This window comes from Coregonus lavaretus, assembly GCF_964263955.1.
Source record: "Coregonus lavaretus genome assembly, chromosome: 7".
NCBI classification, from domain to species: Eukaryota; Metazoa; Chordata; class Actinopteri; order Salmoniformes; family Salmonidae; genus Coregonus; species Coregonus lavaretus.
In genome coordinates this window covers 56774219-56794873 of record NC_139994.1, presented here as the reverse complement: position 1 = coordinate 56794873, position 20655 = coordinate 56774219, and the positions used below count along the sequence as shown (strand labels likewise).

Here is a 20655-nt window from a genome sequence, read left to right as displayed (position 1 = left end):
CGGTTGCCCAGTCTGTGATTTTCATCCTCGACCATGAGATGGTGGGGTTATGGCGTTGGAGCCGAGGATGATTGAGGATGACCGAGGATGATCTTGTGAGCTGGTGCACTAGTGATGAAGAAGGGAATGTTCTCCTGATGGATGGACTCCACGGTAAGGGTGAGTGGTGTGGTGATGTGTGTGATGGTCCCGGATCCTAGTGGCCGATTATCAAGGGCTTGAACCGGAAGCGCAGAGGAGAGCGGGTATGAGGTGATGTTAAGAGAGAAGACAAGGGTCTGGTCAATACATTTCCCCGTGGCACCGGAATCCACTAGCGCAGTAGAAGCAGTACATGAGGGATAGTCAGCTAGTGTGATCGACACTAAAAAGGGTTTGGCAGAAAGTGATGAAGAGTGGATACTCACACCTGCCCCAGGAGGTGGACGATCACGTGACCGTCCCTCTGCTCTCGTGGGTCCCGAGTTGTGATGTACCGGACAGTGCTGGAGCTGGTGCCCTCCTTGACCACAATAGAGACAGAGCCCAAGCTGTCTCCGTCTGCGTCACTCCGCCGCGGGGAGGCGTGTGACCCTTACCTCCATGGGTTCAGGCTCTGATACAGAGTGCTCACTGAGGGAGGGAGAGAAGTGATGAGGGTACCGACGCCCCCCGTGGTTGATCGAAGATAACTCTGAACAGAGCCATGAACCCCTCATACGAATCCAGCTCCTCCTCTCCTCTCTCCCAGACGGCCGTGGCCCATTCCAACGCCTGCCCAGTGAGCATAGAAATAACCGTGGCAACCTTGGACCTCTCGGTGGTGGGGGCTCCCATCTGGTGCACAAAATAGAGGGAGCACTGTAGTAGGAAGGCACGGCATTTAGATGAGGTTCCGTCATATTTATCTGGGAGGGACAAACGGGCATCGCTGACCTGGGCGGGCTGCTGAATGGACTGGTGTGCTGGCTCGCTGGGTCGACTGATGGCAGAGTATCCTCCGCTAGTTGAAGGCAACGCCTCTCGGGTATGTTCGAGACGTTGAAGACTGCGAAGAACCTCTTCCATAGCCGTCCCCAGTTGCGCCAGCTGGTCGTGGTGTTGACGAAGTAGGTATCCCTGTTCGTCGACCGTCTGGGAGATTTCCTGATTTCCTGATGCTTCCATTTGTTGAAGCAGTATTCTGTAACGATGACGCTGGGAGTCGAGAAGCAGGTGCAGGTGGTAAGTTTAATAAAACAATGAACATGGACCGATACAAAACAGGAGTAGCGTCTGGACATGAAACACATCATCAATACTGCCTGGGGAATGAAGCTAAGGGAGTGACAGATATAGGGGAAGTAATCAGTGAAGTGATGGAGTCCAGGTGAGTCTCATGATGAGGCGCAGGTGTGCATAATGATGGTTGTCAGAGCCAGTGATTAGTAAACCGTCGAGCGCCGGAGAGGGGGAGCGGGGGTAGACGTGACATACTCATCTTGTTGGCTGACAAAAAGTAAATGTGGACAGTTCTCGGAATTGGATAAGGATGTGCACAGTTGCGTCCCCGATGTGTCTGCCTTCACTTGTAGCCTGTGAGAAAGACCCGATCACGTGATGGAGAGCAGTGTGAGTGAGAGGTGCTTCGGAGCAGGCAGCACTCAGGGAGAAGGGCTGCAAAAAGCATGGATTCTTTTAGGGTGCATTATGGCCACACAAAGGGGATGCCGCCGGGAAATTCGAGGCATTAACAAGTGCTTCTCAAATTGTGAATGAGAGACTATGAAGTGTGTACAGCCTGCGCAAATAAACAAAGCAGAGCTCATGCCTTTCAAGCTACTTTTTTTCAAATCATCATTAGAGTTGCATCATGCAGCCTTACAATGTATTCAAAATCCAAACATATAGCCCAACGTTTGTAAAACAACTAAAGTTACATGAATAACTCTAAATTAAGCATATAGGAGTACCTATTTCTTTGTTAACCACTCAACACAGAATAGCCGCATGTGCGGACTCCCTCAAATCGTTTGGAGAAAATATCCTTTCTATTTTATTCAGCTTTGTTCAATTGTATTCTTCATACTGTAAAATGATATAATATAATGCCACGGAATTCTAAGCAAATCTTGTCTGCTAAATGAACTAGTGTAGCCCACAGCCATATGGCATAGCCAGATCAGGACATATCATGAGGACAACTCAGAGTATGCTATTCTGTTCTTCTGAAATAGACTACATTTTCTTCATATAATGTTTATTTAGACCTGTCTAAAATAAATAATGGATTTATTGTGAAGGTGTAGGCTATATTACATGGATTTATTAGCCTTTGAATATGTAGATGTTCCAAAGGTCTGCATCAGTGGCTTGTAGGCTACGTGTGGAAGCCAGGAGATGCTAAATGTGTTTATGTTAATTGCCTGTCAATTACCGTGAGACAGGCAGTTATTTGCTTGACAATCACTGATACCATTTCGTGACCGCCACTGCCCTAGCCATGAGGTCGAAGGAATTGTCCGTAGAGCTCCAAGACAGGATTGTGTCAAGGCACAGATCTGAGGGAGGGTACAAATGAATGCATGCAGCATTGAAGGTCCCCAAGAACACAGTGGCCTCCATCATTCATAAATGGAAGAAGTTTGGAACCAACAAGACTCTTTCTAGAGCTGGTCGCCCAGCCAAACTGAGCAATCGGGGGAGAAGGGCCTTGGTCAGAGAGGTGACCAAGAACCCGATGGTCACTCTGTCAGAGCTCCAGATTTCCTTTGTGGAGATGGGAGAACCTTCCAGAAGGACAACCATCTCTGCAGCACTCCACCAATCTGGCCTTTATGGTAGAGTGGCCAGACGGAAGCCACTCCTCAGAAAAAGGCACATGACAGCCCGCTTGGAGTTTGCCAAAAGGCACCTAAAGGACTCTCAGACCATGAGAAACAAGATTCTCTGGTCTGATGAAACCAAGATTGAACTCTTTGGCCTGAATGCCAAGCGTCACGTCTGGAGGAAACCTGGCACCATCCCTACGGTGAAGCATGGTAGTGGCAGCATCATGCTGTGGAGATGTTTTTCAGCGGCAGGGACTGGGAGACTAGTCAGGATCGAGGGAAAGATGAACGGAGCAAAGTACAGAGAGATCCTTTATGAAAACCTGCTCCAGAACGCTCAGGACCTCAGACTGGGACGAAGGTTCACCTTCTAACAGGACAATGGCCCGAAGCACACAGCCAAGACAGCGCAGGAGTGGCTTTGGGACAAGTCTCTGAATGTCCTTGAGTGGCCCAGCCAGAGCCCGGACTTGAACCCGATTTAACATCTCTGGAGAGACCTGAAAAGATCTGTGCAGCAATGCTCCCCATCCAACCTGACAGAGCTTGAGAGGATATGCAGAGAAGAATGAGAGAAACTCTCCAAATACAGGTGTGCTAAGCGTGTAGCGTCATACCCAAGAAGACTCGAGGCTGTAATCGCTGCCAAAGGTGCTTCAACAAAGTACTGAGTAAAGGGTCTGAATACTTATGTAAATGTGATATTTACGTTTTTAATTTTTAATATATTTGCTAACATTTCTAAAAACCTGTTTTTGCTTTGTCATTATGGGGTATTGTGTGTAGATTGTTGAGGGGGAAAAACGATGTAATCAATTTTAGAATAAGGCTGTAACGTAACAAAATGTAGTTCAAAAATTAACCCCAAAAGGTTCTTCAAAAGGTTCTTTGAGGATCCATTAAAAAGGGTACTTTGAATAACCCTTTTAAAGGGTTCTTCAAATAACTTATAGGGGTTCCCCCACAGTTTCAATTTGAAGATACTCCAGGGATCTTTTCTTATTTGAGTGTAGGTGTGAATTTGTCATGTGTATAAGGTCCCATCAATCAAATTTCAATCAAATGTATTTATAAAGCCCTTTTTACATCAGCAGATGATGTCACAAATTGCTATACAGAAACCCAGTCCATGACATTTGTTTGAAGTTTCAGTTTCAGTTTCAGGACAATTTGTTAGTTGTTTCTCTAAACATCAGGAGTGGGCTGGGTTTCTTACCATTCTCCTTCGACCTCTCTCATCAACGAGCTGTTTTCGCCCACAGGACTGCTGCCGACCGGATGTTTTTTGTTTGTCGCACTATTCTCGGTAAACCTTAGACACTGTCGTGTGTGAAAAGCCCAGAAGATCATACCACGCTCAAAGTCACTTAGGTCACTTGTTTTGCCCATTCTAACATTCAATCGAACAGTAACTGAATGTCTCAATGCCTGTCTGCCTGCTTTATATAGCAAACCACGGCCACGTGACTCACTGTATGTAGGAGCCAACCATTTTCGTGAACGGGGTGGTGTCCCTAACAAACTGGCCAGTGAGTGTATGTTTCAATAGTAAGAAAACACAGAAGGACAGTCATTTTATGTTTTTCAAATCCCCTTGGGCTCCTTTGAGAAAACCCCCAGAGATCTTAGCAAAGGATATTGTTGTGTACAACGTTCAAGGCCCATAAGCATTCTCTTTAAAGGCCCTTTAATTAAAGCACATCCCTCAGTGTGAGAGTCTAACTTCCTATTTTGTCCTTCGTTCTACAGCTTGTGATGTGAGCTTCTCATGCAAATGAGGGCTGCATTTCTGGACATCTAAAAACACATTGATTTAAATGAATCTGCTGAAGAGGGCCTCTGTTTGCTTGGGAACTAATGAAGAGAAAAAACACATATGGGACCTCTTTTTTTCTCTCTCCGACGCTCTCTCTCTGTGCCCAGATCCACACGCCTCCCATATGGGAGTGGATGAGAGGAGTGAGAGGATGGAAGCAGCACCTAATGCATGTTCAGTCTCATTCTCAAACACAGCTGAAGGAATCAAAAGTCTCTCTCGTCTCTAGCTTGCTCTCTTGTGCTCTTATAAGTGAAGATCACCCACAACGTCTGCTTGAAGAGTCTTGTTAGTGCATTTGCTTTATTTTGTCTTGACTGGGTATGCCCAGGTACTGAAAGAGGGTGATGGAATAAGTCAGGGAATATTGTATATATCATAATTACGTCATTTTCTGGTTGAAATCTGTTTTTTGGGTTAAAGAGATTCCAGTTTACAACCACAAATATACATTTCTCTCCCCAATAAAAATTTGTAAGAACTAGACTTTTCATTTTAAAACAGTATACAACCTGACCATGACTTCACAAAACAGGCTGATGTCTTTTCCATGAATTTTGCACACAACCAGGTTGGCATTGTTCTTATTTTATACAGCCACTGTAACCTTCCCCTAAACCTAATTTCATAGACATGGGTTGGAGATAAAGTTGGAAAGTGCCAAGGGGAGAATAATAATGTGCTCCAGCCAGTCTAGAGCTCTGGAAGCCGTTAGAACAAGGCCTAGTGGAGCTTTAGCAGAAGGGACAGTAAACAGGTCAGGAACTCTAAGGCTGGAAGGCATGATGTGAGTTGTTTAATCATGCTGAGGAGGATCCGAGGAGAAGACTTCTACATAAATATTTGCTCTAAAACCTTATCTATTGTGGATAAGGATTATTTTCAAAGTTTAGACTACATTCTTCTTATCAAATCAAGAGATAGCAATAAAAAAATGCACAGCAAAGATGTGGTCCTATGGCCATAGGGCAGTTCTGGCAAATGCCAGATGGGCTGGTCCATTTTTAGCCGGTCTAAGGGCTCCATTCAATCCGTATCGCAGAAGTTCAGTTTACAGCGTGATTGAAATTTAAAGGCAATGTTCCCGCTTTAGCGGAGACTGCATTCACAGTAAACACTGCATATGTCGGCTCAATCTGAAATTAACTTTACATTTCTATTGCGCAATCTGTGACGCTTCAGCAATTCAAATTGAATAGAGCCCTAAATTGGGGTTTTAATGGAGAATGATTATTACTATTTAAATGAGAATTATTTTACTTATAACGGGGGGCCTCAAAGACAAAAATGGGCCTGTGTGTTAGAAATGCCAGATTCTGTGGTAGTACCTTCCCGTTTCATTCAGCTTCCAAACGCTTTCTCCCCACTGAACATAACCCAGGGGTAAAGCTCCACCACCTTAGGATGGAAAGTAGCGTAAAGTACAAAGGAGCTGAACAGATGTGAGCAAAAACATCTTCCTTTCTAAACATAAATAATGCATAGAGCAAATGTTTTGAAAACAGACCCCACCCAGTTAAACTGGTTGGTGTGCATTAGGCTACATTAACACAGCAGCTCCTAACTTAAACAATAATGATACCCCACACTTCTCCCGAGTGGCAAAGCAATATGAGCGCGTCAGAAGCTATATGTTGGGACGTTTATCACACAATTACATTTTGATGAAGTCAATTTCCTTCTCATCAACTGTCACTTTAACTCCCGACTGTCCAGCAAGTAAAAGCCTGGTTTGGACGCCATTCCCCCTCTTTTAGTTATTTTCTCTCACCACATCGTTCCTTTGCATACCTGCCAATATGCCCAAAATTTAATTATGATAATTACTGCTAATAACCAGAGACAGTGCCAGAGAAGGAAAGAAAACAATGGAGTTTTCAGGGAAAAGTGTTTCTCCATAGAGCACTTGTAGCCCATTTCCTGTGACAAAATTAGGCAATGTATGTGTTGTGGGAAACTATGGTGAGAAGTAGGTATGGAGTCTATTGCCAGCTCGCTTGCGCCAGCCAGAATGGCATCACGTAGCGGCTACTGTATGCCAACTAACAAACAGCAGGTGACCTTCCCCACACTCCATTTGCCAAGCTTCACACCTGCAGCTCATTAGCCAAGCTTCTGTGTTTAATATAGTGTAGGTGCCAACTTGCTGCAGAACCAAACGCAGCACATACACATCTGTCTATAAACATACATGTCAAAATGCACACATACTTACTGTATGTATCAATGGTACAGTTCCACGGAAGTGCGAGTCTGATCCTTCAAACACAACAACATACACTGCTCCTGTTATCTTTCACTTCATTGGGGAAACAAAATGGCTCCCCTAGATTAAACACAAATCTATTTTTTTGACCGAATAAGGTTTATCAGCTCTTTTTTCATTTCCATTTCTGCTATGGATCAAAACACTTCTGTTCAATGTCAGGCACATGATGTAGACATGACCTGTTTTTGAAACATGACTAAATAAAATTTGAATAAAAATATGTCAATCCTTAAAACATTTATATAGTATTAACATACTTATAAATACTTGGTGAAGCATCTACATTGGCGTCAGAAATGATTGACATACTTTATAAAGATAAAGATAAAAATGGGAAATTATTTTTTTATACCAATACAACTGCGCAGTTTTCTCAAAAGAGTAGGGGTCAAAATTATTGACACTCCTGATTTCAATACCTTTCAATACCTCACCTTGTGAGGATATCTTACACCATTCCTCCATACAGAATCCTTCCAGATGCTTGATATCCTTCGTCTGTGTCACGATCGCTGACAGATGAAGCGGACCAAGGCGCAGCGTGATAGGCGTACATACTTTAATAAGTGTACAAAACACGAACAAAAACAACAAAACGATACGTGAAGACCTAGGTTAATAACACAAACCATACGGAACAAGATCCCACAACGTAACATGCCAACAGGCTGCCTAAGTATGGTCCCCAATCAGAGACAACTAGCTACAGCTGTCTCTGATTGGGAACCACCCTGGCCAACATAGAAATACACGATCTAGAACGACAAACCTAGAAAACTAAACAAGGAAAAATCCACACCCTGGCTCAACATTTAAGAGTCCCCAGAGCCAGGGCGTGACAGTACCCCCCCCCCCCAAAGGCGCGGACTGCGACCGCGCCAACCAAACACAAGAGGGTAGGTGCCGGGTGGGCATTCCGCCTCGGCGGCGGATCCGGCTCCGGGCGTGAAACCCACACTCTCTCTACCCCCCCGTTGCGCCCCTGGTCTGGTCTGGCCCCTCTGGCCGGAGCTGGACTGAACACCGGTGGAGCGGATTGCTCTGGCTCCGGCGTGGAGCAGCTGGACCGTGCCGGACTGACGACGCGCACCACTGGCTTGGTGCGGGGAGCAGGAACGGGCCGGACCGGGCTGACGACGCGCACCACTGGCTTGGTGCGGGGAGCAGGAACGGGCCGGACCGGGCTGACGACGCGCACCATTGGCTTGGTGCGGGGAGCAGGAACAGGCCGGACAGGGCTGGCGACGCGCACCACTGGCTTGGTGCGGGGAGCAGGAACGGGCCGGACCGGGCTGACGACGCGCACCATTGGCTTGGTGCAGGGAGAAGGAACAGGCCGGACCGGGCTGGCGACGCGCACCACTGGCTTGGTGCGGGGAGCAGGAACAGGCCGGACCGGGCTGACGACGCGCACCACTGGCTTGGTGCGGGGAGCAGGAACAGGCCGGACCGGGCTGACGACGCGCACCACTGGCTTGGTGCGGGGAGCAGGAACGGGCCGGACCGGGCTGGCGACGCGCACCACTGGCTTGGTGCGGGGAGCAGGAACGGGCCGGACCGGGCTGACGACGCGCACCATTGGCTTGGTGCGGGGAGCAGGAACAGGCCGGACCGGGCTGGCGACGCGCACCACAGCCTTAGTGCGGGGAGCAGGAACGGGCCGGACCGGGCTGACGACGCGCACCATTGGCTTGGTGCGGGGAGCAGGAACGGGCCGGACCGGGCTGACGACGCGCACCATTGGCTTGGTGCAGGGAGAAGGAACAGGCCGGACCGGGCTGGCGACGCGCACCACTGGCTTGGTGCGGGGAGCAGGAACAGGCCGGACCGGGCTGACGACGCGCACCACTGGCTTGGTGCGGGGAGCAGGAACAGGCCGGACCGGGCTGACGACGCGCACCACTGGCTTGGTGCGGGGAGCAGGAACAGGCCGGACCGGGCTGGCGACGCGCACCACTGGCTTGGTGCGGGGAGCAGGAACGGGCCGGACCGGGCTGACGACGCGCACCATTGGCTTGGTGCGGGGAGCAGGAACAGGCCGGACCGGGCTAGCGACGCGCACCACAGGCTTAGTGCGGGGAGCAGGAACGGGCCTGACCATACTGGGAACACACACCACTGGCCTTGTGCGGGAATCAGGAACGGGCCGGACCGGACTGGTGACACACACCACTTGCTTGGTGCGAGGAGCGGGACTGGGTTTCCTCATAAACCTCCGCTCCCTCTGCTGCCTAACCAGTTCCTCTCGCCGTGCCTCCACACTCTCCTTCTCCCTCGTGACCAGTGGCCCCCGTAACCTGGCGGCCTCCTCTGCTAACCTGCTGAACCGCTCTATCGCGGCCTCCTGCTGCCTCGTCGTCCACGGCGTGAGCCCCCCCTAATTTTTTTGGGGGCTTGTCTATCCCCCGTGAACATGGCCTCCATGGCTCTCGCCAGACTCTCACTCTTCTCCTCCCAAGTCCATCCTCTCTCCTCTTCACGCTGCTTGATCCAGTCGTGGTGGGATCTTCTGTCACGATCGCTGACAGATGAAGCGGACCAAGGCGCAGCGTGATAGGCATACATACTTTAATAAGTGTACACAACATGAACAAAAACAACAAAACAATACGTGAAGTCCTAGGTTAATAACACAAACCATACGGAACAAGATCCCACAACGTAACATGCCAACAGGCTGCCTAAGTATGGTCCCCAATCAGAGACAACGAGCTACAGCTGTCTCTGATTGGGAACCACCCTGGCCAACATAGAAATACACGATCTAGAACGACAAACCTAGAAAACTAAACAAGGAAAAATCCACACCCTGGCTCAACATTTAAGAGTCCCCAGAGCCAGGGCGTGACAGTCTGTGCTTATGAACTGCCCTCATCAATTCAAACTACAGTTTTTAATGGGTTTCAAGTCCGGAGACTGAGATGGTCATTGCAAAATGTTGATTACGTGGCAAATTAACAATTTATTTGTGTATTTTGATGTGTGTGTTTGTGGTTATTGTCTTGCTGGAAGATCCACTTGCGGCCAAGTTTCTGCCTCCTGGCAGACGTAACCAGGTTTTGGGCTAAAATATCCTGTACTTGGTGAAGTTCATGATGCCGTTGACCTTAAGAAGGGTTCCAGGACCAATGAAAGCAAAATTGCCCCATAATATAAAAGATCCACCACCATGTTTTACAGTAGGTATGGGGTTCTTTTCTATGGAAGTCTATGCGTGACTTAATTCAATCTTAAATTGTAACGGGCAAATGATAAATCAATATCATGTTTTCAATTCCTTTTCCTAAATGGGTATGCATTTTTTGTGACAAAATTCTAATTCAAAATAATATATTGCATTATCATTTTCATGATTGAGTATGCATAATGCATGCCAATTTGAAAAAGAAATAGCAAAGTGGTTTAATATTTAAGTTCCATGGTACTATCCAGTAAAACACTGACACATACATATTTTTTATGTAAATGCTTAAATGACAAATAATTTCTCATGTTTGCCATTTCATTTCCTTGTGACAGCATGAATAAATAAAAAATATTAAAAGAAAATGAATTCTCAATTGCAATTGACAATGCTTTTCCATACTCTGTGTGGTTTAAAACTGTCAAAATTTAAATGATCAATGAAATTCGATAAATCAATTGCAATGCTTCATTTTTCTATTTAGTTTCCATATTGCTCCTTTGTGTTTTCGATGTGTTAGACCTGTCAATCAAACACTGTGGGCGGTGTTTTGGTAACGTGAGGCAGAAGAGGTAAGGTGTGGCTTAATGTGACCACGTCCCCGAGTGGTGTACAGATATAGGGTACACCTATTACGCCTATGTAATTAGCCTAACTTTGGCGTCATCCTAAGCAAACTACTGACACTTTTTTGTTGTTTCAATAAACGTTTTCAGCAGTGTCACGTATCGTTATTAACATACTTGGCTGTCACAACAACAAATGATTTGCATGATACTTACTCTACCCCTCTAATGTGTTACCCGCCGTGCTAACACCGACAGTAAAGCTGTCGCATTATACTTACATCACTGTTTGTTTACTCCTAGCTTTCTTGCAGGTTAACTGACGTTAGCTGGCTGGCTAGCGAGATAAGTTAATCTTGATCTAATTCGCTAGTTTTAGATATGCCACTTAACTACTTCCAGTCTTTGCCTGCCCTTGAATGGTCTAGGTATTGTTAAGTTGCGTCAATTCAAATCTGGTATTGGAACAAAAAGAGGTCAATACACGTCTTCTAAAATAGACTAGTATTTTAATTAATGCAAAACACTTCAATGGTAAATATGATGTTCCTATATACGGGTCCACTGAAAAACCACACAGGGCAGTCAGAGAACTGAGCCATTGTTCTAAGTTCTTCTTTAAATACTCTGACAGAGATAGTTCCCGCTCCCTGCTGGCCTATCAGAGTAGAGACTGAGCGTGGTTTAGACTTACTCAGTCTATCGTTGGCGCACAGGCTGGTCCCAGACCCTTGGCGCTTCACTGTTGCCAGGCATTAGTTGTTATCTCCACAACTTGTCTCGAGTCAGCAACCTCAGACATAGTCTGTCCTTGAGCGGTTTAACAAAGAGGCTGTGTGTGTGTCTGTGTGAATCACAAGTCTGTCTCAGCCTACCCCCATAACAGTTCCCCACATTAATCACAGCTTGTTATGTTAAACAATCTATTATCAGTACAGTACAAACCTATTATGTTTAATCATTAATGTGTTCTTTCTAAGCTAGGCATCACATCTAGTTATAAGAAAATAGATTCCCACAGTATTTAGAAAAGTTTATTCTTGTTGGCTTGCCTGTATGTCCTTTCAACTTGGTGGAGACCAGCTGTGCAGAAAACCCTACCAACTGGCCCAGGTTTACACAGGCAATACACATAGCTAGTTAGATACTAAGTGTTAGCTAGCGACCGTGAATTAAGTGCTTCATACCAACAAATGTATTGTGTAACCGGAGCCCACAGATTTCCATCATCATCGCGGCGTATAGCCTGAAACCATGAGGTTAATCTAACCTGGCCATTGGGCAGTTGGTAAAACTTTATTTGGTGGTCTTTTCTCCTACCATTGTTCAAACAAAACAGTACGCAACAGCTTTTCGACATCTTAGCTATAAAAGCAGGGTTAGTTAGCTAACGTTAGCTAGCTGAAGAAAGTCCCTTGGAATAGGCTCTTTGGCTATTAATGGAGACGTACATTTGTACGTTTGTTGATTAAGACGATATCGAAGTATGACGAACAAAGCATATCCAAAATGTTTATAGAATGATTTTTAAAAAAAGAATACAGCATTGTCGGATTATGAGTGAAGTACGCAATTTAACATAGGAGTAAAGGGAGTACCCCACGTCTGTACCCTACTCGAGTTAGAGAAGTGAAAATTCTTCCTTAGTTGTTAATTTTCTATAAATCTAAAGGCACAATCGAGATTCCAGACAATGTCTTTAAGTAGTTGAACATGTTATTACTCCAACCTAGTTTTAGCCTATCTTCATACTGTACTGTCTTTGGAAATACTCTTAATTTCTTAAACTAGTATTTCTGGATAAGACAGGAATAGGCTAAACTCTTTGTTATGCTTGCTAGGACAGCTGTTGAGCAAGGAGTTCGCAGGAGGTGACACAGGGAGACAGATCGGGCATGGTGCTTGCTGCAAGCTACTAGCAATATGATAGCCAGTATATGTAGCTAGCTAGGTCAGATACGTTAGCTAGCTGGCTGGCTATGGTGAGAGGCAAGTCAACACATTTTAAGAGATTAGTAGATTAACATACTAAAATCATTCTGGTCTAACAAATACAATATATACAGTACCAGTCAAAAGTTTGGACACACCTACTCATTCAATTATTTTAATTTTTTAAACTATTTTCTACATTGTAGAATAATAGTGAAGACTTCAAAACTATGAAATAACACATATGGAATCATGTAGTAACCAACAAAGTGTTAAACAAATCAAAATATATTTTATATTTGAGATTCTTCAAAGTAGCCACCCTTCGCCTTGATGATAGCTTTGCACACTCTTGGCATTCTCTCAACCAGCTTCATGAGGTAGTCACCTGGAATGCATTTCAATTAATGTGTGCCTTGTTAAAAGTTAATTTGTGGAATTTCTTTCCTTCTTAATGTGTTTGAGCCAATCAGTTGTGTTGTGACAAGGTAGGGGGCTATACAGAAGATAGCCCTACTTGGTAAAAGACCAAGTCCATATTATGGCAAGAACAGCTCAAATAAGCGAAGAGAAATGACAGTCCATCATTACTTTAAGACATGAAGGTCAGTCAATACGTAAAATCTCAAGAACTTTGAAAGTTTCTTCAAGTGCAGTCACAAAAACCATCAAGCGCTATGATGAAACTGGCTCTCATGAGGACCGCCATAGGAAAGGAAGACCCAGAGTTACCTCTGCTGCAGAGGATACGTTCATTAGAGTTACCAGCCTCAGAAATTGCAGCCCAAAGAAATGCTTCACTGAGTTCAAGTAACAGACACATCTCAACATCAACTGTTCAGAGGAGACTGCGTGAATCAGGTCTTCATTTTTTATTTTATTTTTCACCTTTATTTAACCAGGTAAGCCAGTTGAGAACAAGTTCTCATTTACAACTGCGACCTGGCCAAGATAAAGCAAAGCAGTGTGATAAAAACAACAACACAGAGTTACATATGGGGTAAAAAAAACATAAGGTCATAAAATACAATTCATGGTCAGATTGCTGTAAAGAAACCACTACTAAAGGACACCAATAAGAAGAAGAGACTTGCTTGGGCTACGAAACACGAGCAATGGACATTAGACTGGTGGAAATCTGTCCTTTAGTCTGATGAGTCCAAATTTGAGATTTTTGGTTCCAACTGCCGTGTCTTTCTGAGACGCAGAGTAGGTGAACAGATTATCTCCGCATGTGTGGTTCCCACCGTGAAGCATGGAGGAGGTGTGATGGTGTGGGGGTGCTTTGCTGGTGACACTGTCAGTGTTTATTTAGAATTCAAGGCACACTTAACCAGCATGGCTACCACAGCATTCTGCAGCTATACGCCATCCCATCTGGTTTGCGCTTAGTGGGACTATCATTTGTTTTTCAACAGGACAATGACCCAACACACCTCCAGGCTGTGTAAGGGCTATTTGACCAAGAGGGAGAGTGATGGAGTGCTGCATCAGATGACCTGGCCTCCACAATCACCCGACCTCAACCCAATTGTGATGGTTTGGGATGAGTTGGACCGCAGAGTGAAGGAAAAGCAGCCAACAAGTGCTCAGCATATGTGGGAACTCCTTCAAGACTGTTGGAAAAGCATTCCAGGTGAAGCTGGTTGAGTGAATGCCAAGAGTGTGCAAAGATGTCATCAAGGCAAAGAGTGGCTACTTTGAAGAATCTCAAATATAAAACATATTTTGATTTGTTCAACACTTTTTTGGTTACTACATGATTCCATATGTGTTATTTCATAGTTTTGATGTCTTCACCATTATTCTACAATGTAGAATGTCCAAACTTTTGACTGGTACTGTATATGTTGTTGTTTTTTTGCACAGTGACTGTGTGTGAGAGAGAGCAAGGGAGAAGGACCCCTTTGGCCATGCAGCATTGCATTAGTGCTGGGGTAGGCAACCCTGTTCCTGGAGAGCCGCAGGGTATACAGGATGTTGCTTTAACTGACCTGTTAGTCCAGGTGTGTTCAATTTAGTCAATCACATAACTGATCAATTAGCTCAGTTGGTCAGTTCAGTGACTAACTAAATTTAACACACCTTGTCTTCCTGATCTGTTAAAGCAAAATCCTACATACCCTGCGGCTCTCCAGGAACAGAGTTGCTTACCCCTGCATTAGTGGAAACCAGGACTGTTCTCAGGGCAGACCTGGTTGTAGCTCAGGGCTCTCCAGCCCTGTTCCTGGATAGCTCCCCTTCTTTAGGTTTTGTTTCAACCCCAGTTGTAACTAACCTGATTAAGCTTATCAACCAGCTAATTATTAGAATCAGGTGCGCTAGATTAGGGTAGGAGCGAAAACCTACAGGATGGTACCTGTTGTAGCTAGATATGCTTAAGTTGCGTTAGGGACAATTGAAGCATGTTAACTAACCCTAACCCATTTCTTAACCCTAACCTAATTATCCTAACCTGCTGCTTAAGTTCTCCTACCTGATATGAAAAATAACTTCTGCTAGTCAAAACTGGCACAGCTGGCTTGAGAACAGTCTTGGTTTCCACTAATGCGACACAGCTTTGGCTATTATTCTGAGTTAGTCCTTGGTGGGACAGTATTTACAAAAGCTGCTGGTTGTCATATCTGTCATGGCACCATCAGGGACAGGAAGCCCACCTGCCTGCTCTGCCCCTTCAGTACTGTGATGCCATATTTTCTTGAGCAGTAAAGCTGTTCCTTGACTCAATACTGTTAAATCTGCAACCCAAAGTTGAGTTGGTTATGCAAGCCATAGGTATAACTATATTGCACAATTAACCACCACAAATTATTTTATTAAGGATATACATTACTGTGCCCTGTGATAGTGACATTGTCCTACAGGTAACAGTTATTCTTGTTCTTAGAATCACTGGTGTTCTGTAAACTGGTTACTATCTACACAAAGTGTTCAACTACTGTAGGTTTCCTTGATAATGGTTTCCAACATATGATTGGCAGAACCTCATTGTAGAGCAACATTTCTGTATTTTGTAGATGGTAACAAAGTGGCACTGTCATTTTTACTGAACACTTCAAGCAGTTCAGTAGACAAGTGTGCCCTTCCACATCAGTACAATTAGAAAATATTAGTAGTATCATTGGGGACGATATTTCTTCTCGGTTTCTATCAGCTATGGAGACAGGTCATCAGCCAGAACCTCCTGTGAAAAATGTGCAAACATTATGCGAAAAGGTTAGCATGGATGGAAATCTAAAACACAGATTATCCATGTACAACTCAAGATGATATACTATCTATTTCAGCCACACCCGTTGCTGACAGGTGTATCAAATCGAGCACACAGTCATACAATATCCATAGACAAACATTGGCAGTAGAATGACCTTACTGAAGAGCTCAGTGACTTTCAACGTGGTACCATCATAGGATGCCACCTTTACAAGTCAGTTTGTCAAATGTCTGCCCTGCAAAAGCTGCCCCGCTAGAGCTGCCCCGGTCAACTGTAAGTGCTGTTATTGTGAAGTGGAAATGTCTAGGAGCAACAACGGCTCAGCCGTGAAGCGGTAGGCCACACAAGCTCACAGAACGGGACAGCCAAGTAGCGTTAAAATTGTCTGTCCTCGGTTGCAACACTCACTACCGAGTTCCAAACTGCCTCTGGAAGCAACATCAGCAAAATAACTGTTGGTCGGGAGCTTCATGAAATGGGTTTCCATGGCCGAGCAGCCGCACACAAGCCTAAGATCACCATGTGCAATGCCAAGCGTTGGCTGGAGTGGTGTAAAGCTCGCCGCCATTGGACTCTGGAGCAATGGAAACACATTCTCTGGAGTGATGAATCACCATCTGGCAGTCCGAAAGACACATCTGGGTTTGGTGGATGCCAGGAGAATGCTACCTGCCTGAATGCATAGTGCCAACTGTAAAGTTTGGTGGAGGAGGAATACTGGTCTGGGGCTGTGTTTCATGGTTCGGGCAAGGCCCCTTAGTTCAAGTGAAGGGAAATCTTAACGCTACAGCATACAATGACATTGTAGACGATTCTGTGCTTCCAACTTTGTGGCAACAGTTTGGGGAAGGCCCTTTCCTGTTTCAGCATGACAATGCCCCCGTGCACAAAATGAGGTCCATACAGAAATGGTTTGTCGACATCGGTGTGGAAGAACTTGACTGGCCTGCACAGATCCCTGACCTCAACCCCATCAAACACCTTTGGGATGAATTGGAACACGGAGTGCGAGCTAGGCCTAATTTCCCAACATCAGTGCCCGACCTCACTAATGCTCTTGTGGCTGAATGGAAGCAAGTCCCCGCAGCAATGTTCCAACATCTAGCAGAAAGCCTTCCCAGAAGAGTGTGGGGGGGGCATCTTTCAGCCATTTTGATGCCCCTCCAGCCCTTGCTTCCCATGGGAGAGCATCCTTACCTGTCTGATGGTGGGCAGCTTGGTCAGCAGTATTTGGAAGACAGGAGGAAGCAACGTCTGCTGGAGGAGCTGCTGGGGTTGCCCTGAGGGTTGGAACACAAAATAGATTAGTTGAAAGGCACACTGTCAGGTCTGGGGTAAATTAGCTAATATAGAAAAGGCTTTTCTTTCAAAAATTACTTTTGTAGCCTTCAACTCAGACAACAGGAACTCATAACAATCAGACTGATTCCATTCCTTATCATAGATCATCTGCCCGCTTACAGAGTCTCTGGGACTGTCCCCCTTGGGATATAATAATTAAATACTGTAACGTTGACAATATTTACTGGCATGCAAATGAAAGTTTGACTTGCAATAAACAAAATGGCAAGTACAAGAAGTCAGTGGGGGAGGATAATGGGACTACAATATAAATAGAATTAGATTTGTATTCTACTGTGAACACTACCATGCCATAAAGTAGCCCTTATATTTAGGGAGTTTAATTAAGCTGGACTGGGGTGGACCGTGCTATGGCCGTGACGTAAATAGGCAAAAGCGGTGAGGGAAGAGCGCCCAGCTCAAATCCAACAGTAATCTGCACCATCAGGTCATATTGTCAACAAGACAGCATGGTTCATCGTTCAGAAACATACAATATGTATTTTCCATAAAATATATGTTAACATTTTCAAACCAGTTCTACTTGGGAAAGCAGATAAAGTACATATTCGTTTTTTTTACCAAGAGCATACAACACTTTGCATGTGAATGCTCTAATCCTAAATTATTACTCCACGTTCTTGACATACGTCACTTTGTTTTGAGCCGACTTCACCGTGGGCTTTGAACGGGGCACCTTGCTCACACCCGGGAGGCAGCCCGGTTTCAAAACTAATGCAATCACTTTTCACCTGGTGCAATCAGGTGGAAAATTTGACCTATGCAGCATCCACTCAGAGGGCCCTCCTCCTCTGGATCACGAGCGAAGCTTCTGTAGCCACCTGGGCAAGGAGCCCTCAACTGAGGAGGCTCTGATGGAACGTTACCTCCTGGAATCCATCACCAGGCTAGAGCCTCCATCCCGGGCTACGCCTTCACCCCTGGACCAGACCAGTGACCATGCACACAGCCTGTTTGCAATCCTGCCAGCAGGGGGTAGAAGAGAGTGGCATGTGGTGGACCAGCTGGAGGCTCTGGTCCTTATGAAAGATTTCCAGGACGTCCCAAGAGCCATGGTGGGGACTTCTTGCTGGAAGGATCCTGGACAACGGGAATGGGACCTGCCATTTTTCTGTTACTGTGGGATGGGTCTGTATGGGTGGAGGTGACACTGGTCCATCCTAGTAAGGCAGTTCCTGTTCTACGAAGTTTACGTGAGGAACACAACGACCGGGTACTTTACAAGAGCCTGTTCCGCTCTGGAATATTGTCTGACACCCGTGCCTGCCGACCAACCAGCAGCCGCTGTGCAGTTACACAGACCCCCACACGGGTAAACCCTGGTATTGCTACAAGCCAAAGCAGCTGCTGAGCTGTGAAACACAGATCAACAACTTCTGGGCAGGCTACCAGAAAGATCTAATAACCGACAAAGAAGCACTGCTCTTCCAAAGGTAAGTGCGGGGTAAAAAGGCAATATTTTAGCCTTTTTTATATGTACAATTACAGAGTGTGGTTCAGGTGAATGGTATCGCTTGCTTTACATTTTAAATTATTCTCAAACTTGTTTAGTGGCGTCAACCTTATAGCACGTATTCACAGTGTCACTGTGCCGCCTAAGAAAACAGCTAGGAGTATGTGTGTAGTGTGAAGAAAAATTACTACCTGTAAAGTGATGGTAGCTGGTGCATCATGCCTCCTCTTGGGTGTTGGGAATGGCGGATGGGCGTAAGCATCTGCCTCTGATTCCAAAGGTTGCAAGTTTGAATCCAGCAATAGAAAGTTGTTTTATACTCCTGAGTGGCGCAGTGGTCTAAGGCACTGCATCGCAGTGCTAACTGTGCCTCTAGAGATCCTGGTTCGAATCCAGGCTCTGTCGCAGCCGGCCGCGACCGGGAGACTCATGGGCGGTGCACAATTGGCCCAGGGTAGGGGAGGGAATGGCCGGCAGGGATGTAGCTCAGTTGATAGAGCATGGCGTTTGCAACGCCAGGGTTGTGGGTTCGATTCCCACGGGGGGCCAGTATAAAAAAATATGTATTCACTAACTGTAAGTCGCTCTGGATAAGAGCGTCTGCTAAATGACTAAAATGTAATGTAATGTAAATGTTGTATTTCAGACAAACAAGAGGTGGAAAGCAGCAGTGCAAAGGCAGTGCCTATCAGGACCACTCGCTCTGGGTATTACTTCCAAGGGTCATGGTGGGCTCTGGGTGGTTTCGTGATGCGCCAGTTTAACGACCCCACTGCCATTACTCAGTGTCTGAAGGGCAAGGTGGTGTACATGGTCCATCTGTAGCTCAGCTGGTAGAGCACGGCGCTTGTAACGCCAAGGTAGTGGGTTCGATCCCCGGGACCACCCATACACAAAAAAAATGTATGCACCCATGACTGTAAATCGCTTTGGATTAAAGCGTCTGCTAAATGGCATATTATTATTATTACATGTACGGAGACGCCACCGTCAGAAAGTACTACAAGTTCCTCAACAGCTTCTTGCCAGTTGAGTGCTGTTTGCCAATACTATCTCACACTTGGCTGTCTCAGGAATGTTCAAATTATCTCTCTCGCTCTCCCTCAAACATTTATCTTCCTCTCTCTCTGTCAAAGAGCTGAAGGAGTTCAACCTTCAAAGTCCTGTGAGCGCAGGGCCCTTCATGGCGATGGACATCCCCCACAACATCCTGCTGAAGGACCGCAGCCACGGTCCCCCCTCCTCCTGGACCCCTCTCATTATCAGTCAGCTGCGCTATGTAGCTAACGAGCTGGATGGCTTGGCTCAGACACTGTTGTAGTCATCAGCGTTTGGGCTCATTTCAGCACCTTCCCTGTGCAGTTCTACATTCACCAACTACGCCACATTCAAAGGGCGGTGGTGCAGCTTCTGGACCGGGCTCCAGGGACCGTGGTAGTGGTGTGCTCGGCTAACCTCCGTGCCCAAAGCATACAGGAGAGCCTCATCATCTGTGACTGGTTTTCAGTGCAACTGGACAGGGTGCTCAAGGCCATGTTCAGGGGCCTGAATATCTTGTTAGTGGACGCCTTGGAGATGACCCTTGCTCCCCACCTCACCCACGATATCCACCCTCGCCCCCCAATCATCAAGAACATGATAAACCCTATCCTCTCTCGCGTCTGCCCAGTGAAGAACTAGCAGAGAGAGTTAAATTAGTTCTGTCACATTTTCCATTATTCTATACCTTTGCAATATCCACAAAATAACAGTGTTGAGGAAGCTACTATGAAAGTATAGTTTATCGAGCTACCAATTACTTTTTACTGGAAGAAGTTAAGCTACACTAAAGCTACCCTTAAGAAAAATGTAAATATAAAAGTATAAATCCCTTATAATTTGCATGGGAAAAAAAACAAAAACAAAAAAACATCTAACCATACACTCATTAAACCCACACTATTTAAACCTACTGTATCTAGCCAACGGCCTGGAAGGACGGAACACCATTACTGTAACTCTTCTGACGTCAAATCTCGTACACCCAAATACTTTATTTTCTGAGACTTAAGTTCCATCCCTGCAGTACAG

At 45.7% G+C, this 20655-nt stretch overlaps 1 pseudogene across 1 annotated transcript; it reads left to right on the top strand.

Moving 5' to 3' along the window:
- The first annotated feature begins 1170 nt into the window (after positions 1 to 1170).
- LOC311132592 (NXPE family member 3-like) lies at positions 1171 to 20265 on the top strand (annotated as a pseudogene). The gene is made up of 4 exons: positions 1171 to 1203; positions 16938 to 16989; positions 17877 to 18565; positions 19714 to 20265. The product of its transcript is annotated as an NXPE family member 3-like (transcript).
- Positions 20266 to 20655: the final 390 nt, after the last annotated feature.